The sequence below is a fragment of the Anguilla rostrata genome, unplaced genomic scaffold, assembly GCF_018555375.3.
Source record: "Anguilla rostrata isolate EN2019 unplaced genomic scaffold, ASM1855537v3 scaf0359, whole genome shotgun sequence".
Classification (NCBI taxonomy): domain Eukaryota; kingdom Metazoa; phylum Chordata; class Actinopteri; order Anguilliformes; family Anguillidae; genus Anguilla; species Anguilla rostrata.
In genome coordinates, this window is record NW_026985885.1 from 1 (window position 1) to 9,239 (window position 9,239).

Consider the following 9,239-nt stretch of genomic DNA (forward strand, 5'->3'; position numbering starts at 1 on the left):
TTTAATCACATCAAAGTTATTTCCCTTTAATTATGGCGACTGGAGCTTCTGAAAAATTTGTAACATGGAATGCCAGGTTTCTTCTTTTATTGTGTTTTCATTCAAGTTGGCGATATTTAGCAAGGCATAAGATGGACTACTTTAACTTACTCACACTGACGAACAATGTAAAAATGTCATCAAGTCAGTCAGCTTTGTTTTTTCTTGTATACAAGTAGATCACTTATGTTGAGCTGGGTTGCCAGGGTTAGTTGTTCCCGTGTCTGATTTATAGAGATGTTGTTTATGTAAGCGAATGGAACAATGTAATGCAGTGGTCTCCAACCCTGGTCCTGGAGCGCTACAGGGTCTGCTGGCTTTTGTTTTCACCTTCAAATCAGCACCCAATTGAGACCCAAGACACCAGGTGAGTTGAGTTAACTGTGTAATCAACTGCTCTAATTGATTCATGAAGTGCAGAGTCACTATGAAAACCAGCAGACCCTGTAGCTCTCCAGGACCAGGGCTGGAGACCACTGAAGTAGTGAAATGACCGTGTGAGTGATGTGATCTAATGGAGTGGTTCTCAAACTCAGTCCTGCGGGACCCCCGTGTATGCTGGTTTTCATTCCAACCTCAACAGCAATCCCAGAATTTTAACAGGCTGTTCATTTTTCTTAAAGGAGTAACATGGTGGTTGAACGTGGCACTTCCCAGTTGTCTTTAGGCAACAACAAAACAAATGTGCATAATTTCTTTATTATTCAGTCATTTCAATGTACTTTAAAGCATATTTTTCTAAGCCTAAATTTCCCACTATAAAAGTTCACCCAAACCGTCTGGGCGTGGTAATGAGAACTGCCAGTTAGCTATGATTGACAGACCGTGTCCCGTTACCATAGCTACCCCCAAGATACGCGCTCTTTTTGGGAGACTGAATTTTCACAAGCTAGCTAGCTTAGTAGTATATCAAGTATCGATAGATAGCTAAGGTAAGGACGTTGACCTATATCCAATTATAATTTTTGCTATCTAGCTAGCCAAGTTAAAATAAAACCACCACTATAACGTCCTCATAAAAGCAAACTAGCTAGCTAACGTTATCGATAACAGTGCCTTATGAAAGCAAACTACCTAGCTAGCTAAATGAATATAACCAGAAATAATCTAACAGTCCTTAAAAGGCACTCTAATTTAAGTGAACCTAACGTTAAACAAATATTTGCATTGTCTTGCCTGTAAGCCAGTGGCGCAAACTATGGGTCTCGAGTTATCCATGGGTTTCCGGTGCGTGCAAAGGGGAGCGGTTACTGTATTTGTGACGCACCAAGTTGACAACTTTCTCAACCGGTTGAAAATAGGACGATAAATTTAAAACGCATATTTCTCCAAAAATACAGAACGGACATATTTAATACTTTACTCATTGTGTTTCTTCAATGCCTCTTGTGCAAATAGCACATAAAACCGAGAAAGTTTGAAAATCACCATGGTTCTTCTTTAATTAGGTGCTTTTCATGTTTTAGGGCTGGGGACTCCAGTCTTATTCAGAAAGGGCCAGTGTGGGTGCACACACCTGATCCTGATTCTATTAATCAAGGTGCTTAGCAATGACTCCAGTGATTGATTAGTAGAATCAGGTGTGTGTACCCACACTGGCCCTTTCTACAACCCCAGCTCTAAAACATGAAATGCACCCAATGAAGAAAAATGAACAGCTTGTTAAAATTCTGGGATTGCTGTTGAGGTTGGAATGAAAACCAGCATACGCAGGGGTCCCCCAGGACCGAGTTTGAGAACCACTGATCTAATGTTGTGTCCGACCAGGCAAACATAATTTGTCTGACTGCTGAAATATTTAACTTGGAATACCGGGTGCTGTAAGCCTTTTTGTGTTTTCACGCAGGGTGCTATTTAGCAAGGTAAAATATGGAAACTGCAACTGATTGACACTTTGAAGAAAAAAATGAATGTCATTACATTACATTATAGGCATTTAGCAGACGCTCTTATCCAGAGCGACGTACAACAAGTGCATAGGTTCATGATGTAGAGGTGCAAAAGAAACACTAGAGTGAAGTAAGGATCGTAGTGCCAGAAGTGACCACATCGATCAGGACTCCAACCCTGTAGAGTAAGCTTGTTCAGCAAGCAAGACTCCTACCAAGTACAAACTAGCACTGGAATCACACCTAATCAAACAAAAAACAATCCTGCCAGATACACTAACATAATCATTATCCTAACTAGGTACAGTGAGCTGAACTATAGGCTAGGGAGGGCTGGGGAGAGGTGCAGCCTGAAGAGTAGAGTCTTCAGTCTGCGTTTGAAAGTGGTGAGATTCTCTGCTGTTCTGACCGTCACGGGGAGGTCATTCCACCAGCGAGGGGCCAGGACAGACAGCAGACGGGAGCGGGAAGTACAGACGCGAAGAGGGGGAGGTGCCAAGCGTCCAGAGGTGGCAGAACGGAGAGGTCTGGCTGGTGTGTAGGGTCTGATGATCCTCTGAATGTACCCTGGTGCTGACCCCTTAGCTGCCTGGTATGCAAGCACCAAGGTCTTAAATTTGATGCGAGCCATAACAGGCAGCCAGTGGAGGTCAGTGAGCAGGGGGGTGACATGGGAATGTCTGGGGAGGTTGTAGACCAGACGCGCTGCAGCATTCTGGATGAGCTGCAGGGGTCTGATGGCGGATGCTGGCAGACCAGCCAGTAGTGAGTTGTAGTGAGTCATCAAGTCAATAATATGCTTCATTTGTTCAACACGTGTCATAAAGGGAATCAAGCACCTGAAAGTGCTTCACGGTGGAATAAAGACTATAAAATAAAATTAGGTTAAAATACAGAGGCAAATTACAGTCACACTCAAAATCAACAAATTAGTGCATCTTATTTTTATCCCCACTGCGTATATTTATTAGAAATAACACTGCAGATTCTGACTTCAGCTTCTGTCAAGCTTTTTCATATTGAGAGAGAAGGTCTACGTTAACAGTGTACTGACGCACGCAGTTAATGTTCACATTATGTCGGTATATATGGCTGTTACGTTACATTCCCACTTCTGATACCCTGCTTTTTTCTACTGTGCATCCGGACTTCTGCCTGTAGGTGGGGCTGCAGAGCCAGATCAAGGGTTTTATTAAGAACACCTGTGCTAAAATCACCTGCATTCCAGGGGCAAATGCAGCCCATCCCCAGCCACGCTTGCTGAAGTAGCTCACCAGATTGCTCACCTTTCTCCAGTGATAGCTCTGATCCTGTGTAAGTTCTAATCTTTATTTCTTTAGCCTTTTTGTGTGATGTTGTCAAGGACTGGCAGTATCCATTTTCTTTCCACTTTTTGTTAGGTTTTGTGCCAGAGTAGGAATTCTGCGGAAGACTTGCCATTTTGTGTCTCGGGAGGAAGGATCACTGTGGGTTTAAGATCAGGGTAATAGCAATCTGTAGGCCCTGCTTTAGCCTGGCCATTGTCCTGTCCAGTTCCACAAACCGGTATGTTAACTCAAACATGCTGCCTGAAACAATTCATAAATCTAGGCTATGTTGTGTAGTTTAAAAAAAACATTTTTTGCAAGTATTTCTGGAGGAAAAGCATTTTTATAGTTTTGTGTTTCATTGTAATATGGTTTGTATCTCTTGGGGATTGTGTGTGCAGCCTGTATGTATTTAGAATGAGTAATTTGCTTCTTGGTGAACCTGGTTAGCTTGCACTAGTGCACGAGTGACGTTGAATCTAACGCCAGGTTAATCTACATTTGGGACTTAATTGTTTTCTGTGTGAAGTTGTACCTGAATTATTCGTGTTTAATGAGGTCAGAGCATTCAGAAATTAGCAAAGTTTAAGTGATAATCTGTGGTGGTCATTGTAATTCTTAACTCGGGTGGACAACAAGGTCTGTATCCATTTCTGGTTTTCATGCTAATGTTTGGTCTTTCTTACTTAGCCCTAACATTTACACAATCTTTTATTTTAGATACATTTTTTGATAAGCGCAAAAGTGACCGTCAAAAGACTTCTTGTGTGCCTATATGAAATGTTTTACTGTGATCTAATCTGCAATCAATCTAGTGTTGGTGTGTGCAGCTAGTTAGCCAGTTTAGCCAGGGTAATTGGTGGAAACGAGAACCCGCAGGGCTGGAATTTCCCACCCCTGCATTAACTTAGGCTCCAAAGAAAAAGCGACATTTTATTTAATCGTTCTAGTTTGGTTCGGCTCCCTGCAGGTCTTCACCAGAACAGAGTAGTATTAGCTGTCTGTGCATACCCCAAGGTATGGAACATGTTTTAAATCACCTTAAACACAGGATTAGCTGGAACAAAACAACAATGTCAGATACACGGAGGTATAACAGGTCCAGGATTGAAAACCACTGTGTTGTGCGGCTGTTGCTTTACTTCCGTAACTATTTAAACAGTATTGGCTCGCTAATCTTTCGCTTACGGCCACACCACCCTGAAAACGCCCGATCTCGTCTGATCTCGGAAGCTAAGCAGGGTCGGGCCTGGTTAGTACTTGGATGGGAGACCGCCTGGGAATACCAGGTGCAGTAAGCTTTTTTGCGTTTTGACACAGGAGGCCGCTATTTAGTATGGTATCAGATGAGATTTATTATTGATATTACTATTATTTTTACTACTAACAATAACTCTTACAATGCTCCTTTCAAACATGAAAATGCAGTGAAAAGTAGCCTACTGTACAATATAGCACTAAAGAAAACTGAGATGCAGTATTAAAAACGGATTGAAATTCATTTCTTTTTGAAGAGAAGTTAAACGCCATCAAGTCATAATTATACGGTCACTGTCAAAATCAACAATTAAATTCATCTAATTCTTTTTACAAAACATAACTATGCTATAGCTTGCTTAAATTTCCGTCGTTAAGGTTTTTTTTTTTTTCCAGAATGAGCAGAAGTTACGCGAACGATTCTCTGTCGCGCAGTTTGTGTTTTAGCGAATTCGCCAAATGTGTGCGTATTAAATAGTAAGTCTCGAGGTTGTGCTTCTGTTATTTTCATTATACTGGTAGTTAGTTTGGGTTTTGCTGTAACTTCAGCTCGGATGGAGAGTAAGTTTGAGGAGCTTCACAGATCTGCGCACATGCGCAGTGTGAGTCTGTCATGCAGCTTTCTCTTGTTACTGTAATGTTTACTGTTGCAAACCTTCCGAATTACGCAGAATACAAGTGAAATGACATACGACCGTATACTGAGGATTTCATTTTCATCGTCTTTGCTCTCAACAAGGAATATTGTATTCAATATTTTGTTTACCTCTCACTTTTTCCTGTATAGACGATTCTTAAAATATTGCCCTCATGGCATTATGGGAAATATTTTTAAAATTGTATTTGTATATGAAAATATAAATAACGAGCACCAGTATTTTGGCGTCTTTAATGAAATCGGCCAATGTCAACAATCGTAATTCTGTGGCTTCGGGAGCTGAGCTAGTGAAAGATGTGATACCCGTCTGTGTGATAGATGTGGTGTGGAGTGGGTAGCCGTCAGGAAATGTGTACAACTCATACTTACCTGGCAGGGGAGATACCATGATCAAGAAGGTGGTTCACCCAGGGCGAGGCTCAGCCATTGCACTCCGGTTGTGCTGACCCCTGCGAATTCCCCAAATGTGGGAATCTCGACTGCATAATTTCTGGTAGTGGGGGACTGCGTTCGCGCTCTCCCCTGATATTCTGGTATGAAAAATAGTTAAGTATTATTAACAGTTACTTGGCCTTAGGCGTTCCTATGACTGACTCGGAGACGTGTAGGATGTAAGGGGATTAATGTAATGAAATGAATGCGTGTGTGTTGTGATGTACTGTTGGGTCCGTCCATGCAAACTTTACTTATACTTGAAATATTTGTAACATGGGAATACCGGGTGCTGTATGCTTTTTCGCGTTTTCACACAGTAAAACGCTATTTAGCAAGATGAAGGATGGACTGATATCTGACTTATGTGATTTATGAGGTCAGAGCATTCAGAAGTTTGTAAAGTGAGAATCTGTGGTGGTCATTGTAGTTCCTTCTTAAAACAGATTATGCATGCACACTCCAAAAACCTAATGGTACAGGGTCAGAATGTTACACAAAAGATTCCCCAATGAAAACTCAACCTCTTAACTCAGAGGTGGTCTTAATTAGCCATATCATTTACACAATATTTTATTTTAGATACATTTTTTTGATAAGCGCAAAAGTGACCGTCAAAAGACTTCGTGTGCCTATATGAAATGTTTTACTGTGATCTAATCTGCAATCAATCTAGTGCTGGTGTGTGCAGCTAGTTAGCCAGTTTAGCCAGGGTAATTGGTGGAAACGAGAACCTGCAGGGCTGGAATTGCCCACCCCTGCATTAACTTAGGCTCCGAAGAAAAAGCGACATTTTATTTAATCGTTCTAGTTTGGTTCGGTTCCCTGCAGGTCTTCACCACAAAGAGTAGTATTAGCTATCTGCGCATACCCCAAGGTATGGAACATGTTTTAAATCACCTTAAACACAGGATTCGCTGGAACAAAACAACAATGTCAGACACACGGGGGTATAACAGGTCCAGGATTGAAAACCCTGTGTTGCGGGCTGTTGCTTTACTTCCGTAACTATTTAAACAGTATTGGCTCGCTAATCTTTCGCTTACGGCCACACCACCCTGAAAACGCCCGATCTCGTCTGATCTCGGAAGCTAAGCAGGGTCGGGCCTGGTTAGTACTTGGATGGGAGACCGCCTGGGAATACCAGGTGCAGTAAGCTTTTTTGCGTTTTGACACAGGAGGCCGCTATTTAGTATGGTATCAGATGAGATTTATTATTGATATTACTATTATTTTTACTACTAACAATAACTCTTACAATGCTCCTTTCAAACATGAAAATGCAGTGAAAAGTAGCCTACTGTACAATATAGCACTAAAGAAAACTGAGATGCAGTATTAAAAACGGATTGAAATTAATTTCTTTTTGAAGAGAAGTTAAACGCCATCAAGTCATAATTATACGGTCACTGTGAAAATCAACAATTAAATTCATCTAATCCTTTTTCAAAACATAACTATGCTATAGCTTGCTTAAATTTCCGTCGTTAAGGTTTTGTTTTTTTTTCCAGAATGAGCAGAAGTTACGCGAACGATTCTCTGTCGCGCAGTTTGTGTTTTAGCGAATTCGCCAAATGTGTGCGTATTAAATAGTAAGTCTCGAGGTTGTGCTTCTGTTATTTTCATTATACTGGTAGTTAGTTTGGGTTTTGCTGTAACTTCAGCTCGGATGGAGAGTAAATTTGAGGAGCTTCACAGATCTGCGCACATGCGCAGTGTGAGTCTGTCATGCAGCTTTCTCTTGTTACTGTAATGTTTACTGTTGCAAACCTTCCGAATTACGCAGAATACAAGTGAAATGACATACGACCGTATACTGAGGATTTCATTTTCATCGTCTTTGCTCTCAACAAGGAATATTGTATTCAATATTTGTTTACCTCTCACTTTTTCCTGTATAGACGATTCTTAAAATATTGCCCTCATGGCATTATGGGAAATATTTTTAAAATTGTATTTGTATATGAAAATATAAATAACGAGCACCAGTATTTTGGCGTCTTTAATGAAATCGGCCAATGTCAACAATCGTAATTCTGTGGCTTCGGGAGCTGAGCTAGTGAAAGATGTGATACCCGTCTGTGTGATAGATGTGGTGTGGAGTGGGTAGCCGTCAGGAAATGTGTACAACTCATACTTACCTGGCAGGGGAGATACCATGATCAAGAAGGTGGTTCACCCAGGGCGAGGCTCAGCCATTGCACTCCGGTTGTGCTGACCCCTGCGAATTCCCCAAATGTGGGAATCTCGACTGCATAATTTCTGGTAGTGGGGGACTGCGTTCGCGCTCTCCCCTGATATTCTGGTATGAAAAATAGTTAAGTATTATTAACAGTTACTTGGCCTTAGGCGTTCCTATGACTGACTCGGAGACGTGTAGGATGTAAGGGGATTAATGTAATGAAATGAATGCGTGTGTGTTGTGATGTACTGTTGGGTCCGTCCATGCAAACTTTACTTATACTTGAAATATTTGTAACATGGGAATACCGGGTGCTGTATGCTTTTTCGCGTTTTCACACAGTAAAACGCTATTTAGCAAGATGAAGGATGGACTGATATCTGACTTATGTGATTTATGAGGTCAGAGCATTCAGAAGTTTGTAAAGTGAGAATCTGTGGTGGTCATTGTAGTTCCTTCTTAAAACAGATTATGCATGCACACTCCAAAAACCTAATGGTACAGGGTCAGAATGTTACACAAAAGATTCCCCAATGAAAACTCAACCTCTTAACTCAGAGGTGGTCTTAATTAGCCATATCATTTACACAATTTATTTAGATCATTTTTTTGATAAGCGCAAAAGTGACCTCAAAAGACTTCTGTGTGCCTATATGAAAGTGTTTACTGTATCTAATCTGCAATCAATCTAGTGTGGTGTGTGCAGCTAGTTAGCCAGTTTAGCCAGGGTAATTGGTGGAAACGAGAACCTGCAGGGCTGGAATTGCCCACCCCTGCATTAACTTAGGCTCCGAAGAAAAAGCGACATTTTATTTAATCGTTCTAGTTTGGTTCGGTCCCTGCAGGTCTTCACCAAAAGAGTAGTATTAGCTATCTGCGCATACCCCAAGGTATGGAACATGTTTAAATCACCTTAAACACAGGATTCGCTGGAACAAAACAACAATGTCAGAACACGGGGTATAACAGGTCCAGGATTGAAAACCACTGTGTTGCGGGCTGTTGCTTTACTTCCGTAACTATTTAAACAGTATTGGCTCGCTAATCTTTCGCTTACGGCCACACCACCCTGAAAACGCCCGATCTCGTCTGATCTCGGAAGCTAAGCAGGGTCGGGCCTGGTTAGTACTTGGATGGGAGACCGCCTGGGAATACCAGGTGCAGTAAGCTTTTTTGCGTTTTGACACAGGAGGCCGCTATTTAGTATGGTATCAGATGAGATTTATTATTGATATTACTATTATTTTTACTACTAACAATAACTCTTACAATGCTCCTTTCAAACATGAAAATGCAGTGAAAAGTAGCCTACTGTACAATATAGCACTAAAGAAAACTGAGATGCAGTATTAAAAACGGATTGAAATTATTTCTTTTTGAAGAGAAGTTAAACGCCATCAAGTCATAAATTTTACGGTCACTGTCAAAATCAACAATTAAATTCATCTATATTCTTTTACAAAACATAACTATGC

General features: G+C 41.1%; 5 non-coding genes across 5 annotated transcripts; all 5 read left to right on the top strand.

Moving 5' to 3' along the window:
- The first annotated feature begins 4,417 nt into the window (after window positions 1-4,417).
- Window positions 4,418-4,536, top strand: LOC135246464 (5S ribosomal RNA). The gene has a single exon (XR_010327701.1). It is a non-coding gene; the product is annotated as a 5S ribosomal RNA (ribosomal RNA).
- A 975-nt stretch (window positions 4,537-5,511) lies between these two features.
- Window positions 5,512-5,675, top strand: LOC135246467 (U1 spliceosomal RNA). Its single transcript, XR_010327704.1, has one exon. It is a non-coding gene; the product is annotated as a U1 spliceosomal RNA (small nuclear RNA).
- Window positions 5,676-6,622: 947 nt separating this feature from the next.
- LOC135246465 (5S ribosomal RNA) lies at window positions 6,623-6,741 on the top strand. The gene has a single exon (XR_010327702.1). It is a non-coding gene; the product is annotated as a 5S ribosomal RNA (ribosomal RNA).
- A 974-nt stretch (window positions 6,742-7,715) lies between these two features.
- LOC135246468 (U1 spliceosomal RNA) lies at window positions 7,716-7,879 on the top strand. The gene has a single exon (XR_010327705.1). It is a non-coding gene; the product is annotated as a U1 spliceosomal RNA (small nuclear RNA).
- A 936-nt stretch (window positions 7,880-8,815) lies between these two features.
- Window positions 8,816-8,934, top strand: LOC135246466 (5S ribosomal RNA). The gene has a single exon (XR_010327703.1). It is a non-coding gene; the product is annotated as a 5S ribosomal RNA (ribosomal RNA).
- Window positions 8,935-9,239: the final 305 nt, after the last annotated feature.